This window comes from Python bivittatus, unplaced genomic scaffold (genome assembly GCF_059951505.1).
Source record: "Python bivittatus isolate LINGU-HERP-01145 unplaced genomic scaffold, Pbiv_v1 ctg000480_np1212, whole genome shotgun sequence".
NCBI classification, from domain to species: domain Eukaryota; kingdom Metazoa; phylum Chordata; class Lepidosauria; order Squamata; family Pythonidae; genus Python; species Python bivittatus.
The window spans coordinates 92,725,075-92,744,794 of record NW_028277075.1 but is presented as its reverse complement, the minus strand read 5'-3'; the positions used below and the strand labels follow the sequence as shown (position 1 = coordinate 92,744,794).

Genomic DNA, 19,720 nt, shown 5'->3' with positions numbered 1-19,720 from the left:
GGATCCTTGCCAAGAAAACCCCATGGACAATGTTAAAAGGCTAAAAGATATGATGCTGGAAGATGACCCCCTCAGGTCGGAAGGTGTCCAATATGCTACTGGGGAAGAACAGAGGGCAATTCCAAGTAGCTCCAGAAAGAGTGAAGCGGCTGGGCCAAAGGCGAAAGGACGTTCAGCTGTGGATGTATCTGGAAGTGAAAAGAAGGTCCGATGCTGTAAAGAACAATATTGTATAGGTACCTGGAATGTAAGATCTATGAACCAAGGCAAGCTGGATGTGGTCAAACATGAGATGACAAGATTGAACGTCGACATCTTGGGAATCAGCGAATTGAAATGGACGGGAATGGGTGAATTTAATTCAGGTGACCATTATATCTACTACTGTGGCCAAGAAACCCTTAGAAGAAATGGAGTTGCACTCATAGTCAATAAGAGAGTGGGAAAGGCAGTAATGGGGTACAACCTCAATAATGACAGAATGATCTCAGTGCGTATCCAAGGCAAACCATTCAACATCACAGTAATCCAAGTCTATGCCCCAACCACTGACGGCGAAGAAGCTGAAGTTGACCGCTTCTATGAAGACCTACAACACCTTCTAGAACTAGCACCAAAAAAAGATGTCCTTTTCATCATAGGGGATTGGAATGCTAAAGTAGGAAGTCAAGGAGTAATCGGAATAACAGGCAAGTTTGGCCTTGGAGTACAAAATGAAGCAGGGCAAAGGCTAATAGAGTTCTGTCAAGAGAACAAGCTAGTCATAGCAAACACTCTTTTCCAACAACACAAGAGACGACTCTACACATGGACATCACCAGATGGTCAATACAAAACCAGATTGACTACATACTTTGCGGCCAAAGATGGAGAAGCTCTATACAGACAGCAAAAACAAGACCAGGAGCTGACTGTGGCTCAGATCATGAGCTTCTTACTGCAAAATTTAGGTTTAAATTGAAGAATGTAGGAAAACCACTAGACCACTCAGGTATGACTTAGATCATATTCCTTGTGAGTACACAGTGAAGGTGATGAATAGATTTAGAGGATTAGATTTGGTAGACAGAGTGCCTGAAGAACTATGGACGGAGGTCTGTAACATTGTACAGGAGGCAGCAACTAAAACCATCCCAAGGAAAAAGAAATGCAAGAAAGCAAAATGGCTGTCTGATGAGGCTTTACAAATAGCTGTGGAAAGAAGGAATGTGAAAAGCAAGGGTGAAAGGGAAAGATATAAGCAACTGAATGCAGATTTCCAGAGAACAGCAAGTAGAGATAAGAAGGCCTTCTTAAATGAACAATGCAAAGAAATTGAGGAAAACAATAGAATGGGGAAGACTAGAGATCTCTTCAACAAAATTGGAGATATCAAAGGAACGTTTAGTGCAAAGATGGGCATGATAAAGGACAAAAAAGGCAGGGACCTAACAGAAGCAGAAGAGATTAAGAAGAGGTGGCAAGAATACACAGAAGAAGTATACAAGAAAGATCTTAATGTCGCTGATGTCCATGCTGGTGTGGTCACTGACCTTGAGCCAGACATCCTAGAGAGTGAAGTCAAGTGGGCCTTAGGAAGCATTGCTAACAACAAAGCTAGTGGAGATGACAGTATTCCAGCTGAGTTATTTAAAATACTAAAAGATGATGGTGTTACAGTGCTGCACTCAATATGCCAGCAAGTTGGAAAACGCAACAGTGGCCACGGGATTGGAAAAGGTCAGTTTACGTTCCAATTCCAAAGAAGGGCAATGCCAAAGAAACAATTGCACTCATTTCACATGCTAGCAAGGTTATGCTCAAAATCCTACAAGCTAGGCTTCAGCAGTACGTGAACCGAGAACTATCGGATGTACAAGCTGGGTTTCGAAGAGGCAGAGGAACTAGAGATCAAATTGCCAACATTCGCTGGATCATGGAGAAAGCATGAGAATTCCAGAAAAACATCTACTTCTGCTTCATTGACTATGCAAAAGCCTTTGATTGTGTGGATCACAACAAACTGTGGCAAATTCTTAAAGAGATGGGGGTACCAGACCATCTTACCTGTCTCCTGAGAAATCTGTATGCGGGCCAAGAAGCAACAGTTAGAACCGGTCACGGAACAACTGATTGGTTCAAAATAGGGAAAAGAGTACGACAAGGCTGTATACTGTCACCCTGCTTATTTAACCTATATGCAGAGTACATCATGAGAAATGCCAGGCTGGAAGAATCACAAGCCGGAATTAAGATTGCAGAGAGAATCATCAATAACCTCAGATATGCGGACGATACCACCCTAATGGCAGAAAGTGAAGAAGAACTAAAGAGCCTCTTGATGAGGGTGAAAGAGGAGAGTGCGAAAGCTGGCTTGAAACTCAACATTAAAAAAACTAAGATCATGGCATCTGGACCCATCAATTCCTGGCAAATAGAAGGGGTAGAAATGGAAGCAGTAACAGACTTCATTTATTTGGGCTCCAAGATCACCGCAGACGGAGACTGCAGCCATGAAATTAAAAGACGCTTGCTCCTTGGGAGGAAAGCTATGGCAAACCTAGATAGCATATTAAAAAGCAGAGACGTCACCTTGCCGACAAAGATCCGCATAGTCAAAGCTATGGTTTTTCCAGTAGTAATATATGGCTGTGAGAGCTGGACCATAAAAAAGGCTGAGCGCCGAAGAATTGATGCCTTTGAACTGTGGTGCTGGAGAAGACTCTTGAGAGTCCCCTGGACTGCTAGGAGGTCAAACCAGTCAATCTTAAAGGAAATCAACCCTGATTGCTCATTGGAAGGACTGATAATGAAGCTCAAGCTCAGATACTTTGGTCACCTAATGGGAAGAGAGGAGTCTTTGGAAAAGACCCTGATGCTGGGAAAGATTGAAGGCAAAAGGAGAAGAGGACAGCAGAGGGTGAGATGGTTAGATAGCATCACTGAAGCAATGAGCATGAAACTGAGCAAACTCAGGGAGGCAGTGAAGGACAGGAAGGCCTGGCGCAATATGGTTCATGGGGTCACGAAGAGTCGGACACGACTTAATGACTGAACAACAACAACAAGAGATATAAGCCAGAGTGTATAGCAGTGAAGGTGTTGGACTAGGGCTGGAGGGATGCAGGCTCAAGTCTATTCTGAGTCGTGGAAGCTTGCTGGGTGATTTGGGGCCTGTTACCCTCTCCTCGCCCAACCTCCCTCATAAGTATGTTGCTGTGAGGAAAAACGGGCGGAAGGTGTGCTGAGTATGCTGCCTCGAGCTCCTGGAGAAACGGTGGGATGTAAATACAAGGAAAAATAAATAACATTAACTCAAGAAAGAACGGACAAACTTTTTTTCCACAAGTTAAAATAGCCACAGGATATTTTCACAGCCATACTGTATCACTAGAGCTCTCCTATATGTGGGAACCTTTCACAAGAGGGAGGGAGTGATTCTCTTGTGTGCAATTTAGGTATAAGAATATAATGGGAACTCTCATTTATAGGATAAAGTGACAAGGATAATTTTTCATAAGTTTTATGACGAATTTTAAATGCATTTTATTTAAAGCATGTTATTCAAAGCATAAATCATGTTGCATTGTGCACTCTGTAAAAGGCAATTCTTCTGAACATGCAAGAAGCCTAATTATTAGTTACTATTTTTAAAAAGTTCACATCGTAATCTTTTCAATGGGACAAATACCGAGTGTAGCTATTTTTTTTCCTGTCATTATCAGGAAATTTGCTGTCTAAACATACCATTTTCTGTTATCACATTCATTTTGTGTCCCCCCTTCCTATAATAAAGATGAACAAACAGCAAAAATATTGTCATATCTAACTTATCTTCGCATAATAGTATGCAGAGGAGAACAAACAATTCACAGTGAATAATACGTTGGACACATTAAAGCTCTTTCGCTTTTCACAGAATGTCAGTTAGCTGATCCCAAACTTATCAGAATGTATTCATTATTCCTGTTTCATGCAACTTGTTTTTGCTTGCATGTAAACTTGTTTCTTTTCTTTTTTTTAATTTATATGGGAGCTTGACATTTCCTTATCATTGATTTCTGAATAGTTGATTAGATATCAGTTATGGTGCAGCTGAGTGGTCTTGGTGTGGAACTTCTGGCAGAGAATGATGGAAGCTGCAAGTGTAATCTGGCAGCTTTCGGAAGCAATCAGCTGCATGACTTTCTTAAAGTTGCTTCATTGTATGGAAGAGATTATGCCGTTCTCCTTTATTGTTCATTAGCTGCCCATAAATTGCTGGCTTCCTTCTCACCAAGAAACTTTTCTAGAGGATACTTGGAGAAAAGAGAATTGTGGAAATGGTCTTTGGCTCCTGGAGGAAAGGCAGGAAATAAACCTAATAAATGAATATAAATAAATACCAAGATAGAAGAATAGTACAAATCTCAACAGCAATTCTCCCATGCACTGTTATCAACACTCCACAATTAAGGAGCATCCCTAATATTATAAGCTCCCCACTTTTACAAATGTATTTATTTATATCATCATATTTATATAGCTGCCCACCTCACAAAACATGACTCTGGGCAGCGTACAATAAAAAAACAAACCATACAATAAACAATAGTTAAAAACATTCCACCATTTTTTAAAAAAAATCAGTATGCTTGTTAAAAGACGAAGAGAGAGGATTCAATGTTACAGGCAATGCAGCCACCTCACTATTTCACCACTTCCTTGAGATCCCCAAGGCTGTTGAGACAACCACGCTTTGAGGGACTTCCGGAAGGATATCAGGGATGGGGCTAGTCTCACCTCAGGGGGAATGATGTTCCTCAGGGCAAATGATGGGATGTTTCTCCCATCTAATTTGGTTTCTCCCCAGTGACAGAGTACTAGAGAGGTTGAGAAACGTGCTTCTTTTCACATCTAGAAACACAGTACACGTAGGCCAACAGCCAAGCTACAAGGGATTAAGCCTTGAGCTTTCTGCCTTCCACCTCATCTATTGCAAAACTGCACATGTGCCAAATGAATAGTTTCACTGAAGTAAATCAGCCTTTAAAAAAAAAAATCAGGTTATTTTTTTTTTCCCTTGTAGTTATCCAAGTGGCAGAAATGGTGACTTCTAATGACAAGCTGTACAGAGGGATGTCTTCTTTCCTTGACAGAACATCTTCCTTTTTTGGAGAGTGAGTGATTTTTTTCCTTTCCCTGCAAAAGTTTTGGAGGGTGCAAGGGGAATTACACCAGTGGGTTTCAATTCACAGCATTCCTTCCTTCCTTGGAATAGTGAACAAAATCTGTAGAATGATACTAAGAATTCTTTTCACATTCATAGGGCAATTTTGCAAGCCTCAATAAAAGTATTTGAGGTACTAATTTGCAGCTAGCATGTATCAAAGATTATTGCCATTTTTGGAATAAGGAAAAATAAAAGAGTCATTGTGACTGAATGCTATATTTAGAAACCACAACACTCTTGTTAGCTTAGGGCAATGCCTAAAGGCTCAGTCTTGCTCTTAGCATTCATGCTCTCTCACATATTCAACTTCAAGGGGTAAAAATTCACTGTAAAAGTTATTGCTGCATGTGAGAAGTGATCACAGCATGGGTGAAAGGGAAGAAGTCACCTTGATTGAAAATGGAGTGCATTCACAAGGGGAACTAGCAGGAAATTAGAAGTAGAGTTCAGCAGCAGAATTCAAAGAGAAGGTCCCACTTATTTTTTCCTTGAAGTAGACTAGGTGTTGTCAAACTTTTCACACCATGAAACCTGTTAGTTAAAAATAAAAGGGAAAAAAAAATCCGGAAAACCTTATCAAGAGGCAAAGCTCTAGGGATAGAAAACTGGCTGCATGGAACGCAGTTTGAAAACTTCTGAAGCAGAGCCAGCTTTAAGCTAAGTTTGGATAGGCACCAGCCTAGGGCACCAAAACCTAGGGGTTACCAGTGCCACGTCTCCTCCCAAATCACGCTAATAATGCCGATCTTCATATTGGCAGGAGATAGCACCATCAGTCAGCGTGGCCCAGGGGCACCGTATAGCCTTGAGCCAGCGCTGCCCTGAAGCTGAAGTTGCAAGGAACAAAAGAAAAAATTGAAGTGAACCTGAACTCATAGGCTGCAATGCTTGTGGCACGTTTGTGTATATGACTGAAAACTACAAGCAAAAAAAGTAAACTTACCCTAAGCCTTAAGGAAAAAGTATGGTAAGAATACTAGTATAATATGGATCAATATGTTCAATATGGATGAGTATGGGCCAGGCACTTTAAACCTACAATATATCTCTATAAAAAGCTCAAGAATATTGTTAAAGTGGACATTTCTAGGATATTCCAAACATGGACTAAAGAACTGGAATCTCTGATAATCCCCCATCAATGGATTCATGTCCTTAGAAATGTTAAAATGGTATCTACTGGTCTGAGTTTAAAGTTGATTCATTTTAAAAAAAATGTATTTAAAGTATACTGGATTCCCCAAAGAATGCATTTGAAAGGATAGATATCAGATTTTCTATGCTGGAAGAACTTCCAACTGATCCATGCTGATATGTCAAAATCTGAACCAGAATTAGTATTAACACTATCATTTGATATATAATCTGGTGGGAATTTTAGGATGTACACAGAATTTAAACAGAAGGGGTTTTTAAAATAAGAAATATTTTAAAGAATTATATTTAAAGAAATATAATTAAAACATACATTTTAAAATGAATAAATCTAATGAAAAAAGAAAACCATAGAAATAAAAAATAAATAGCACCACCTGGCATCAACTGAAATCCTCTTCAGTGAGCAAGTCAGCTTAAGTAGCAAATGTCCTGTCTAGTTAAAAATATATTTGCATGCCAATGAAAGACTATCAAGGAAGAGGGTAACCTAGGGTGTTTCTAAGCTTCAAAACAGCTACTAAGAAGGCTCCTCTTGTGTTCTCATTAAACATTACTTCGATTGTCGCAAGAGATTCCTTTCACTTTAACAGTGAAGATACTAAAAAGAATAGAATCCCATGTTTCTGAAACCAGCTCAAGAGCCAGTGTGATGTAATGGTTAAGGCATCAGGCTAGAAACTGGAAGACCAAGAGTTTTCATTCCATCTTAGGCAGGAAGCCAGCTGGGTGACCTTGGATCAGTCACTTTCTTTCTCAGCCCTAGGAAGTAGGCAAGGGCAAACCACTTCTGAAAAACATTGCCAAGAAAGTGCAGGGCAGTCTCCGGGGAGTCAAAAACGGACTCAAAGGCACCAAATACATACATACATACATACATACATACATACATACATACATACATACATAAACCTAGTCCAACCGAAAGGCTGCCCAAAGCCTTCTAGACCTCCTTAACTTTCTAGCGATAGCCCCACAGAGGTCTTTTCTTCACAGCAGCCTTCAGCTGCTTGTCTCCCCTGCATAAATGCCTAAGAAATTCCTCCTGGATTTCAACCCTTCTTTAGATTTAGCCATAGGGATAGCTTGAAATTCTTTTCAGACCAGATCTACCATGGCCCTAGATTTGTGGATTCCCCCTGCTTCTTTACATTTCCTGGATTGTTTAAGAAAAAAGAAAATGCTCCAGTTTTACCATTGTCACTGTCATCTTGTCACTCGGGCTAGAAGGGGAAAGTGGCAGCATTCATTGTTGCACTGTTTCATCAGTGAGCTTGTTAAATTAAAAAATCTAGTTTTCATCATTCCACTGGTGACCTTGCTTAAAAAAATGGTAGGGGAAGGCAATAACTAGTGCCTGGAGTGGGAGGGGAGTGGGCATTCCCACTGCAGGCCTCGGAGAACAATTTCTTACAACAAATTGAAGCTCAGCATACAAACTGGACAGTGCAGCCAGGGTAAGACAGAAAATACTACTTTTGATGCAATGCTGGAAAACCTGGGATCAGGCTGTGCTGAGGTACGCTGAGGATAATGATGTGCATGCACCTCTGCCCTCCAGAAAGAGAGGGTGGCTCATGATTGAGCTGGGGTAAACTGGAAGAACGTAACTCATGCACATATCACCATTGGTCAGGTGTGAGATCTCTAGAAATGGGTGTGCTTAGGAAACAAGCCTTAGCGTGAAAATGCCTTCTCTGCCCAGTCCAAGGCCTGGACATTCTGTTTCAGGGCTGAGTCCAGGAGGATCTCACAACTGGAAACACTGCAAATGTTTGTTTTCAAAGTTGAATCTTATTTCCTGATCTGGCTTTGTATTAACCAGGAACACCTTCCTACTGCCTGGATTGAGGTTTACAGTTTGTCTTTATTCCATTCATTGCCAACCTCAAAGATTTAGGACTTGAGCCACTGGCTTTGATTTAGATATACAGGCAGTCCCCAGGTTAAGAACATCTGACTAATGGACAACTCGTACTTATGAACGGGCTGCCTATTACTAAACATGGCAGATGACATTCTTCCTTGAACTGGCAAACCGCTGAAGCCATGCAATGTTTTCATGAACTGCTGAAGCCACACACATTTAAAATACAGCCTATTTTCAGCAGTTTTCAGTGGTTCATGACAACATTGCACAGCTTCAGCGGTTCATCAGCTCGAGGAAGGAGAATGGTGTCTGCCATTTTTAGTAATAGGCAGCCCGTTCATAAGTATGAGTTCTGACTTACATTCAAATTCAGCTTAAAGACAGATTTAGGAATGGATCTTGTCCTTAACCCGGGAACTGCCTGTACTTCTGACATAATATCCAAAGGGGAAAGGCTGGGAATCTTTTCCAGCCTAGAAAAAAATTGTCCTTTAAGATGAGAGATTGTAATCATTAAAATCAATCCCTCTGAAAATGGGAAAGAGCCCTTGGTGTAGTCAATGAATCAAAGCAGTTTGGAGCTTACCAGTATGGAGGCTTAGGTCTGCTTCAGCAGCCCAGAGATTTTGCTGCTTGCGGTAGGAAATAGTGAAGCACCCCTGACATTCCCACTGAGCCAGATGATCTGGGAATGCTCCAGTTCTACTTCTGGTTTTGACAATGGCTATGGGAAATGTGCAAGATTACAACACGGGCTGCCATCTTTGGGGAAATGGAGTTTTCCTTCCCAAGTTAGCCTTTTTAATGCGATTTAACCAAAGTTAGGTTATTTGCCAGTGGTACCTTGTGGAGTGGGGGGGAGGGGTTGTCCAAAAAGGGAGGATGGGAGTTGTGCCAGTGCAGGTGAAGCCCCATCCTTTTGGCATGTATGTGCAAAATGGGCAAGCAGTTGATTGCTGCAACTGCTATCTTGCCTTTTTCCCATGCCCTCTCCTGTGGCCATTGCAGCTTTCTGGGAATCCTTTCCTGTCTCCGTAACCTACAGTCCCAGTTGAAATCTTTTCTAATTTGAGCGTTCCAGCTTCTTCCAAGGTATTGGCCAACCACAAAGCTCCTTGAATTATCATGAGCTAACCAATCGTTTTAACAACACTGGTCTATCCACTAAACACCATTATACACAAATCATCCAGAGATGTATATTCTTTACGACTTGCTAAATGTTAATGTGTGAGTTCAGAAATGTTAAAGCAGTAAATAGATTTCATTTGAGCTTTTCCTTCTCATTTCTTTTTTTAGCCCTTAGTATTTAAGGTACGAATCGTAAAGATTCAAGAAGAGAAAAAGAGATCTCTATTATCAAAAGATAATTTATTGTGAAGGGTGAAAAGAATTATTATAAGTAAATCATGGGGACAGATTGCTGTCACTGGATAATGTTCCATGCCTTGTAGTGAGTAGTAAAATATTTATTACGTATAAATGTTATGAAATGTGAATGGAAATGCAACTCCACTCTCATGGATTATATTAGTTTTGTAACAGCTACACTGAAGTGTTAGCAAGGCATGTCCTGAAGAATCTTTTTTGTTGAAGTAGCTGAGAAAGAGCTTTCATAATCTGTGCCTAAAAATTCAGAGACCTTCCTAAGAAAACACTTTCAGTCAAAACAATTAACTGAATTACATTACATCCTCAAAATAATGATGCCATTCCCCTGTATTATGGAACTAAATATATAATATAAACAGTGCATTAACCCTGATTTATTTTTGCTCTGCTTTTTTAATAAAAAACCTGAGATCATCAGGGAAACAGAAATATGATGCTATTTCTTCTCTAACCCATGTCCAAGCGCCCTCTCTTAAACCATGCTGCCTGTTAGATCTTAAGAGGAGGCACTAGCATATTCATCTGCATAATCTGAATATCAATTTGTGTAACCTTTTGGTCACTTAGGCCCAACAACCTCACCCTATAACTTTGGTTCACTTTTGCTGTTACTTGCTTTTCATCATGTATAAACCCCTTTATTTCACACGTATAGCAAATAATACAAGATATTATTGGAAACCAGAGGTGCTGACTATCTGATGCTGTTTCTATTGATTCCCACACTGCCACTGCTCACTCTGTTCCAAGTAGTCATGCTGGCACAGTGCATGAGGAAAACAGAAGTTGTTTTCAGTGCTGTGGTTAGCTTTGCTAGCTGCTGCTGTGTGACTCAACCCTTCTTTGCCCTGCTGTTGCCAGCTGGCCAGGATAGGATCCTGGAAACGAGGTCATTTTCCTGGCTTTGTGGAGTATGTCCAGCACCCAAGACAATCCTCCTTCCCCCAAAACAATTAAGACTATCCCAGCAAAATGGAGTTACACAAATAGGAGTTGAGCTGGAAGCATAATTGGGCTGCCACATACCCAGAAAAAATAGATGATTGGTTTGATTTTGATGTGCCCACTTTGGGGACTTCAAAATCCCAGATTAACATGGACCTTTCCAGGGACATGGAAGGCCTGCTAAACTGTGTATGAATGCCAGGGAAATGTGATGGCCTGAGCTGGCCAGATCTGAAGTCAAGGGGCTGAAATCAGAGTGGTCCGCATGTTCAGGTGTCAGTCATCTTCCACTGAAAGTCAAGCAGCTCTCAGTCTGTTCTGACATAAGTGTGTGTGAGAGAGAGAGAGAGAGAGAGAGCGCACGCAGTAAGTTGTGAGCCGTGGGACTCCTATATATATGCTTTGAGATTGTGGTGTGGGATGACCTGGAATCCTTTGATGGGTTTTTATTCCCTTTTTCTATCTTGGCATTCCAGAAAATTCAGCAAGAACCTTGATCAAATGCTTGTCTAAATGAAGGCAAGTAAAAAGGATTTTGCAAAACTTACACTGGAGTCTTCCTATTTGAGAGGGGATTTTACCTTTTGAACTCAGCTGTATGACTGACTGTCCTCTACCTTGATCTGTCCCTAGCTGCCTCTTCCTCATCTACTCCTATTTTTAGTCTTGGAAGCTCATGCCAACTTCATTCCGCTTCAGTAATAAAGTTCCTGATTTCTCATTCTTACCTTTTATTTGTTCCCCATTTCTTTCTTGAAAAGGATTGTTTGTCCTTAAAACCATACAAATTTTTGCTTCGTATTGTTTTGTTTTTTTGCTTCTCAAGTCACTGCTGCAATAAGCAATTGTGTCTCTAAATGCATAAATCTTTTTTTGGTGTTTTTTTTTTTTAATATATTCTCTGATGTTCTCTTCGTGTTCCTTCCATGGTTATGCCCACTCTGGCACATAATGGATTCCATTGGGTTCTTACAGCCATAAATAGCGTATCTTCATATTTACATACGTCAGTTTACCACCTATAGATAACAAGGGGTTGGGCTTTTTGTCTTTTTTTGGTATTTGGTATTAGGGCAGGGAGAATGAGGGCTGCGGAGCCACTGTCCTTTTAATGTTATGCTTTTTGTATATGTCTGCTTGAAGAGCAGGTGGCAATTGTGGCTAGGAGGGCCTTTGCACAGCTTTGTGTTGTGTGCCAGTTGTGCCCATTCCTAGATCAGAGGGACCTAATCACTGTCACTCATACCCTAGTTACCTCCTGTTTAGATTTCTATAATGCACTCTGCATGGGGCTGCCCTTGAAGAGTGTCTGGAAGCTTCAGCTGGTGCAAAATGCAGTGGTGCAGGCAGTTATGTGTGCCCCTAGGGTGGTACATGTTATACTTCTGCTCCGCGAGCTGCATTAATTGCCAGTTTGCTTCCGGGTCCAATTCAAGGTGCTGGCTTTGACCTTAAAGCCCTTCATGGCATGGGGCCGGGTTACCTGAGGGACTGCCTCTCCCCAGTTACATCTGTCTGTCCCATCAGGTCTGACAGAGAAGGCATGCTGTGGGTCCCATCTGCCAGAGAATTACATTTGGCGGGTCCCAGGAAGTGGGCCTTCTCTGCTGTAGCGCCCTCCTTGTGGAATCTTCTCCCCCAAGAAGTGGGATTAGCTCCATCCCTCTTAACATTCCATAAGTCCCTCAAGACCCGGCTATGTGATCAGGCCTGGGGCTTCCAGGGGACCGGGGAGATTTTACAATAGCTCCCTTATTCATTTTATTCCCCTCCTGTTTTGTATGCTTTTATAGTTTTTTATTTGTAACTGTTTTTATGTATTTATTCTTTTTAATTGTTGTATATCACCCAGAGTCACTTTGTGTGAGATGGGCAGCTATATAAATATGATAAATAAATATATAAAAAATGCAATGTTGTTAAAACCCAGAATAGGGGATACCACAATGACATTTCAACAATATTTCAATCCATCTCTAAGCGAGTCAGCAAGTCAAGCCTAATAGAAGCTAAATTGTGGGTTGCCCAGAACAGACAATTGCCAAGTAATGGTTTGACTATTCAATTTAACACTATCAGCAAATTTCAATAATTAACCCTTTTTTTAAAGACTTTCATAATCAAAACCTGTCTTTGGAGGAATAGACAATATTTTACTAAATCATGAAAACTGGCATGTGCTCCCGTTTGGCACAGAGTGTGTAAACAGGAATTACCCAGGCTTCTTCTAAGGCCCCAATCAAAGATTAAAATGACAAAATGTGGTAATGTGCCATTGATCATGTCCAGTAGATAACACATCACTTATTTGCCAACCTTCGTGCATCTTAGCTATCACATGAGTAGGGTACAATCGTGTCAGCCACATATGCTGACATGTATTATAGCACAAACAAAAGCAATTTATTCAAAATGTGTCATTCTATTGTTAACACATTTACAAATTATTCTTTCTTAAAGGATACACAGAGTCAGTATGCCAGATATCAGGATGTTAACAAAGCTTTTTGGTAAGTTGATACCACTGATGAAAAATCTGTGGCCATCCAGAAGTCGTTGAACTACAATTCCCAGCATTCCTCACCCATGGCCATGTAGCTGGGACTGTGTGAAAACAATAACTGGAGGGCTTTAGATTCCTTGCCTTTTATGTACTGAAAAGAATAAAATGTTTAAACAAGAATTTACTTAAGAGGGAAACATGTTGCATGCCTACATTCCGCTATTTTATAGCCTTTAAAGACATTACCACAATCCTGACTCCAAGCTACTTTAATGCAAAAGTTGTACTCAAAGGCCAAAAAGTCAAAAATAAATCCTTGGAAATGCTGATCATATTCCAAGTTCTATTCTCTTCTTTTTCTCTAAATGGCTCCCTCTGTAATAATGATTTTAATTTAAATAAGGACCCTTTGAAAGGATAATTGGTAAAGCATTGTGTTATTCATTGATAGCTAAACTGAGAGCATTATAACAGTAAAGAATGCCTTTCTCTTTGTTCATTCTAAGAAAATCACAGCTGAATCAATTTTGTCATGGCTGAGCGATGCAAAAGTACAATTGTATTTTCCAACCAGCTATATACTTCTTCCTGTATAAAATACTGCCTAGGTGAAATTACAGTCTGACCACAATAGCACATTGCAAGAAGCTCATTGTTGTACTACGTGTTTCAGGTTCCCTGCATTTCTGCAAAGAAATGCAATTTACATTTCCTTATTAGCACTGATCAGAAGCAGGTATTAAAGACCTTGAAACAAACCAGTCAATTTCACCTGCTCTTCGCACAAATCTTATTTTGTGTTAGAAGATTTGAAAGCTACCCTTGTAAAGATTGATAGATTTAGATGCTGATTTCCCATAACAGTAAGATTTCTTGCTAACAGTGAAGACATTTCTTAAGGAAGAAAAGATATGAAGGTGAAAAACTGCATTATATACAATTCTGTTTCTCATATGGCTAAGAGCTGGGCAGGAATGTAATCATTGCCCCGTTAAGGCATTGATTTTCTTTTTTTAAAATAGCCGTCACATTGTTTTTAGGAGTTGTTCTATTTAAACCAAAATAATGAGAAATGCCTTTAAGATTTCTTTTTCTTATGTCTTATTAAAGCCATTTGAAGAACCAAGTCATAGAGCTGAAATTTTGGCCTGGTTTTATTATATTCTTATGTTGTTCCACTATAGTTTACATTCGCTATTTTGATTGTATAAGAAAAAAAATTGTATATTAAGATATTAAATTGTTCATTTGGGGGGGAAATTGCTTAGAATAAGGGGAGATTCTTTAGAGGAACGCTGTTACTGAAATGAAGAATACAAAGATGAATTCTCTTCTACAGTAGAACTGTAGAAAGAAATTCACACCAACAATTTTCTTTATATGCTCTTTTACTCTGTTATAAAAAATCAGATAGCCCATGGCTAATGAATTGTGCGGCTGGTGAAGTGTAACAGCTGAATAATGGTATTTTCTTTCAACATGTACCACATGAATAAACTAAATTTCAAAAAAAGATTTTTCTACTCTCTGACTTTGGCTCTGATCTTCCATTTCTTAGGAAAAAAAAAAAACATGTGAACAATTTGAAAACTCCTCTATTCAAAGCAGAATATTAATTTCATCTCACTCTTATTAGTAATGTGTGTCTTACATCCATTTGGCACTTTTAAAATTTACTGAATTAGTGATAACACAACAGTCATATTTCAGCATCAGTGTGGATCAAATTCAGTAGATTGCAATGCCCCTCTTGAAATCTTGAAAATACAGGGAATGGGAAATCTCATCTGTTGAATTTCTGCCTGGTCCACATGTGTAAATGATGTGGTTGACCTGTCAAGAAAAAAAGGGCAATTCTACTAAATCTAAGAGACAAAAATCTGATTGGCAGCTAAGAGCAAATAATGTGTTCCAGCTCAATAAATGTCAGTGAGGTTTGATGAGATATTTCATCTCATCCGTTAAAATGTAATACTCTTTACAGCAGAACAAGAATGGTTTAAAAAAAATATCAAACTGTAGTTTGCCACAAAGCCAGGGCTGCAATTTTTTTTTAATATTAAAGGAATATACATACATACATACATACATACATACAAACACACACACACACACACACACACACACAGACACTGAAAATGTTTAAAAAGCATAAACATTCATTAGACTGAATAAAAGAGGAATGATGACTTGACTAGAAAAAATAATTTATATCTGAAAGATTTGAACCTTAAATTAAGTAATTTAAGTAATTTCTTAATTCATGCCGACTCATTTGGCTTTGTACAGTACAGTAGCAACAAATAGGTTTCTCAGTAACAGTATGTTAGTTCATAGAGAAGTAGGTTGGATTGAGTATTCTGATTGTTTTTGCAACTGAATGAGTGCCGAGCAACGCATGGCCAACTTCCTGCATATTCAAGTGGCAATCATCTTCTACTGAACAATAGTTCAGCCCATTTAGTTCCAAAGATTGAGTTAACAGAGATTCCAAAGAAGGTGTGGGTACTTTTATAGTTTGTGGCCTCTGCTACTGTTATACAAAACTTCATTGGTGACTTTGACCAACGCAAGGACTATATTGAGTTAATTATATCTATAACTCCTTAGATTCCAATGAAGAGGTGCGATATGTTTTAAATATATAGCTTGTTCCTTCCCATACCTGTTTATTCAGAAGCACGTATATGTTGTATGTTTTAACTGTTATTTATACTGCTTTTGTTTTAGAATTTTCTTCACTGCCCAGATCTGCTGCGGTGAGAGGGCAACCATGTAAATCTATCTATCTATCTATCTATCTATCTATCTATCTATCTATCTATCTATCTATCTATCTATCTATCTATCAAGCATCTGTCATCTTAGAGGGGCTTAACTGTCACAGTCATCTCAAGTGTAAAGTTCATTTTTCATAAACTAAGCAAAACAAGTTAAAAAAAAATAGATAACAAATTCTGCCCATTTTATATCAGTTAATATCAGTGACCGAACTGATAGTGAGCCCACATTGTAGACTTGGTTTAGACTGTATATTAAAGCACTTTTTAAAATGTTACATTTTAAAGTGAGATCTTTTAATTTCACTCTCCTGCTCCTTCCTTTCCCTTGCCTTCCTTCCCCTCATCTTTTTGTTTATCAAGCATCACTCCAGATTATTCTTGACTTTTGAAATCCATACCTAATGTTTTTCTTCTCTAATGATTTTGTTCAAGGCAGACAGTCAATATTTGGACTGGGGCACACTTGGATGCATGATCAGGATAGCTATAGAGCCTCTGTAATATTCAGAGAAAATCTGGATGTTGGCCACATAAGATGCAAAGCGAGATGAAAAGACATGTCTCCGTGTATCTGAAATGGGGTGTACTTGCACCCAGATGCACAAATCACAGATCAGCTCTGCATTCACCTTGCATATTCAGCTCATAACATGAGCTGTTAACTCATGTTAACAGCTTTTTCTCTAATTGCTATACTGTAGCCTTTCACACCCATAGTTCCTGGATCTGTTGTGCAAAAATTCCTCTCATCTCCAGCTAGTAGGCTGCCCTGGAGGACAAGAGTTATAGCTGTCCATCTGTTTGGGGAAGGCTGATAGAACAGACAGCAAATGCATAAGATTAGCGCAGAGGGAACTTATCTATTTGTATAGAGCTGGGAGATTTGCTTGACTGACAGCCTATTTTGATTACTGGTCTAGGACTGCAGCTCATACAGATGATCTCTGTGAAGAAGGATATTATTTATTTCCAGGGAATGTATTCATTTCCCCAGTCTAGATTTTGTCAGATCACAGTACATGTTATGAGTATAAATGATAATTAAGCTGAGGACAACAAATTCTTTTCACGGAGATTTTGTAGTTACAATCCTTAAAAACTGTAGGTGGAATAATGATTCATTTTTCAGAAGAGAATAGAAACAACAAATACACAAAAGAATTGCTCAGAGTTCTTTGATGACAGTGTCAGAGACTTGATACAGGGCAATACAGATTTGCTCTTATAATTTTAGAACTTTTTCCATGTCTCAGTGATAATCCTTGGAATCCATACAACATTTTTCATCTTCTCAGTGCTTTATCAAGCCTGGGTAAAATGTTGGGTTGCAAGATGCTTGAGATTAGCTGCCACAAAAGTACAAATTCGCCTCAGGAGATTTTCTGATTTAGTGCTCTCTGGTTACCAGGAGAATCTGCAACAGGGCTATGTATTCCCTGGATTCTTTAATTTTTGCCAATAATACAAAAAGGTTGAATCCCAAATGAACATTTTCAATCCCTTCAGTTTTATTAAATATATATATTTGACAGTTTAAGAACTAATTTTAATATATAAACACATCATACACACATACCCTTCTTAGCCAAAACCAGAAGTAGCTTTTTCTAAAATATTTTATTAAAAGGCTACAGCTCATTTTATCAGTTGCTTATTCTTAGGTGTATGAATGGTTTATTAGGTGAATGGCTTATTAATATATCATACTTGTAATAACTGGGATTTGACGAATGGGAAGTAGACTTCAGTCTTATTTCAGAAAGATACAATGAAATTCAATTAGGAATTAGCCATAGATCTTTGGGGCAATATCTGCAATGATTAGAATAACTGCATTGAAATTAATACTCTGTTGGCACTTAGCCACTCAATTTATATTGCATCTAAAAATTACTTTATTCATTGAGTTGGAGAAAGTATAAGTTGAAAAGCATTTGGTTTCAACATGATGGACCCGCCATCATGTCTTGACCTTTTGAAAGTCTGTGTTTGAAGAAAGCTTAAGATCATACACCATCCTATGTAACGTATTTATTTATTTTTTATTTATCCAATTGTCACTGCCCATCTCATTGAAACAACTCTGGGCAGTTTACAGCAGAAATAAAATTCATTAAAATGCAATATAGAAACAATCCTAAGAATAAATAGGTTCCAAGAAGATGGAAAATTGGCGAGTAATTCCAGGGAGCATCGTCAGAGTGCTCACCACCCCCAGGGATGGGTAGAGCCCATGTCACCCCATGCACACTGGCAGAGCCAGGTCTTTAAACCATTTTGGAAAGCCAAGAGGGTAGTGGCCCGGCGCACCTCTGGGGGGAGTATTCTATAAACTTACTTTTCTTATTGACACTTTTGGTCATCTTCACAGCCACCCAAGGTAAAAACCTTTGAGAACAAACTTGTACATTTCTTCTTAGAGACAGTCAGATGAGAGATGTGAGGCACTGGAGAAAAGCATGGCAATTGTAGAGAGGAGGGTTGAGTGTTAGATGTAGATGCCAGGTGTCTCTAGTCTCATATGTACTGTTGCACAAGATCAACTGCTCAGTTTAGACCCCTGGAATTCTCCAACAATGTTCATGATTTCATAATCTTCTGGAGTGTGTACTATTGTATTTTTCAATCATTGTAAGCTTCCTTGAATATTTACATAACAGAGAGGTGGAACATGCATTTAATAATACGTGAATGAAAAAAGGAAGCAAGTTGGAAAATTAAATTGAAAGAATACCCTAACCTTTAAAAACTAGAAATAGATAAGTTATTAGTATTCTGTTACTGGCCTGTTGTGCTTTATGTTTTTCTATTTCTACAGCGAAACCTCAATGTAATAAACAAGTTTGGGGAAAGCGGCATTCCTTTCAAAGGATTGTTGAATCTCAAATTATGTCATTCACAAATAATTTCCATCATTTGTGTAATGATGTCATACAGAAATGCCATGCATTTCATCACATCATTAATGATACCTTACACAAATGGAATCAATTACCACAGATTACATCATTTGCAGCATTTGAATAAGGACATAATGACACAAATTATACAAATCACCCCAAATGACATAAAATTAATGTATATTTAATTGCCTCATCAGGACTACTTTGGATGCAACAGGCTTGTCTGTTATTTTGGGTGGATGGCCAGACAGAATTAAGTCCATTAAATCAATGTAGCTGTATTTCCATATTAAGCAAGGGTGTTTTATTTCATCTTTTCATCTACTCTGTTAGCCATCCCCTTAATTTCTGACTTCTGACAAAGCCCCCAGGTTTGTAAATGCTGCCCATGAGTGCTAAATATTCCAGTTTTCTAAAAGTTGCTGAGGCAGCTCTCAAAATACCTTTTCCTCCCTAGAGATGCCTTGAATCTACATCCTAGAAGAGTATTATGTAATGTTACAGTTATTTTGTCTAAAGATTTTATGGGTATTTCTATCACAGTAATGCCATTTTGTATGTACTCCTGAATTTTTCCATGCCACTTCTGAGCTGAGCTCATACAAGCCATTCTAACAGTGAAGCAGTAACCTACCCAGGGTCTCAGTATAATGCCAAGAGCAAAACTGGTATGTTGGGGGCAGGCCAAATAGAGCTGCATATTTCAAAGCATGGGTTTCTCTTTCATACTTCAGGGTTAGCACTTGCCCATCAACTCATAGTCAGAATGTGGAGTTCTCTGGCTGTCAGTTTTGTGAAGGCATGTAGAATATTGTTTTATCCCATGGGCTAGATTTATTGGGCATGGCTGGCAAAGTTTTGGCTTTGTTCCACTGACCTGCTGATAAATCACCACAAATTACATCATTTGCAACATTTGCATAAGGACATAATAACACAAATTATACAAATCACCCCAAATGACATAAAATTAATGAA

The 19,720-nt window shown here is 39.0% G+C and overlaps 1 long non-coding RNA gene across 27 annotated transcripts in view; it reads left to right on the top strand.

The window, feature by feature from the left end:
* The window catches only part of LOC112540350 (uncharacterized), a 137,425-nt gene that overhangs the window by 76,201 nt on the left and 41,504 nt on the right, over positions 1-19,720 (top strand). For 17 of the 27 annotated variants that reach the window (XR_015797216.1, XR_015797210.1, XR_015797215.1 and 14 more), the window contains one exon: positions 5,048-5,138. The exons of 5 other annotated variants lie outside the window; for them this stretch is intronic. This is a non-coding gene — a long non-coding RNA (uncharacterized LOC112540350). Of the gene's footprint in view, positions 1-5,047; positions 5,139-5,951; positions 6,159-19,720 lie in introns of all 27 variants that reach the window. 5 more of the 27 variants (XR_015797207.1, XR_015797206.1, XR_015797205.1 and 2 more) reach the window with 1 other exon arrangement.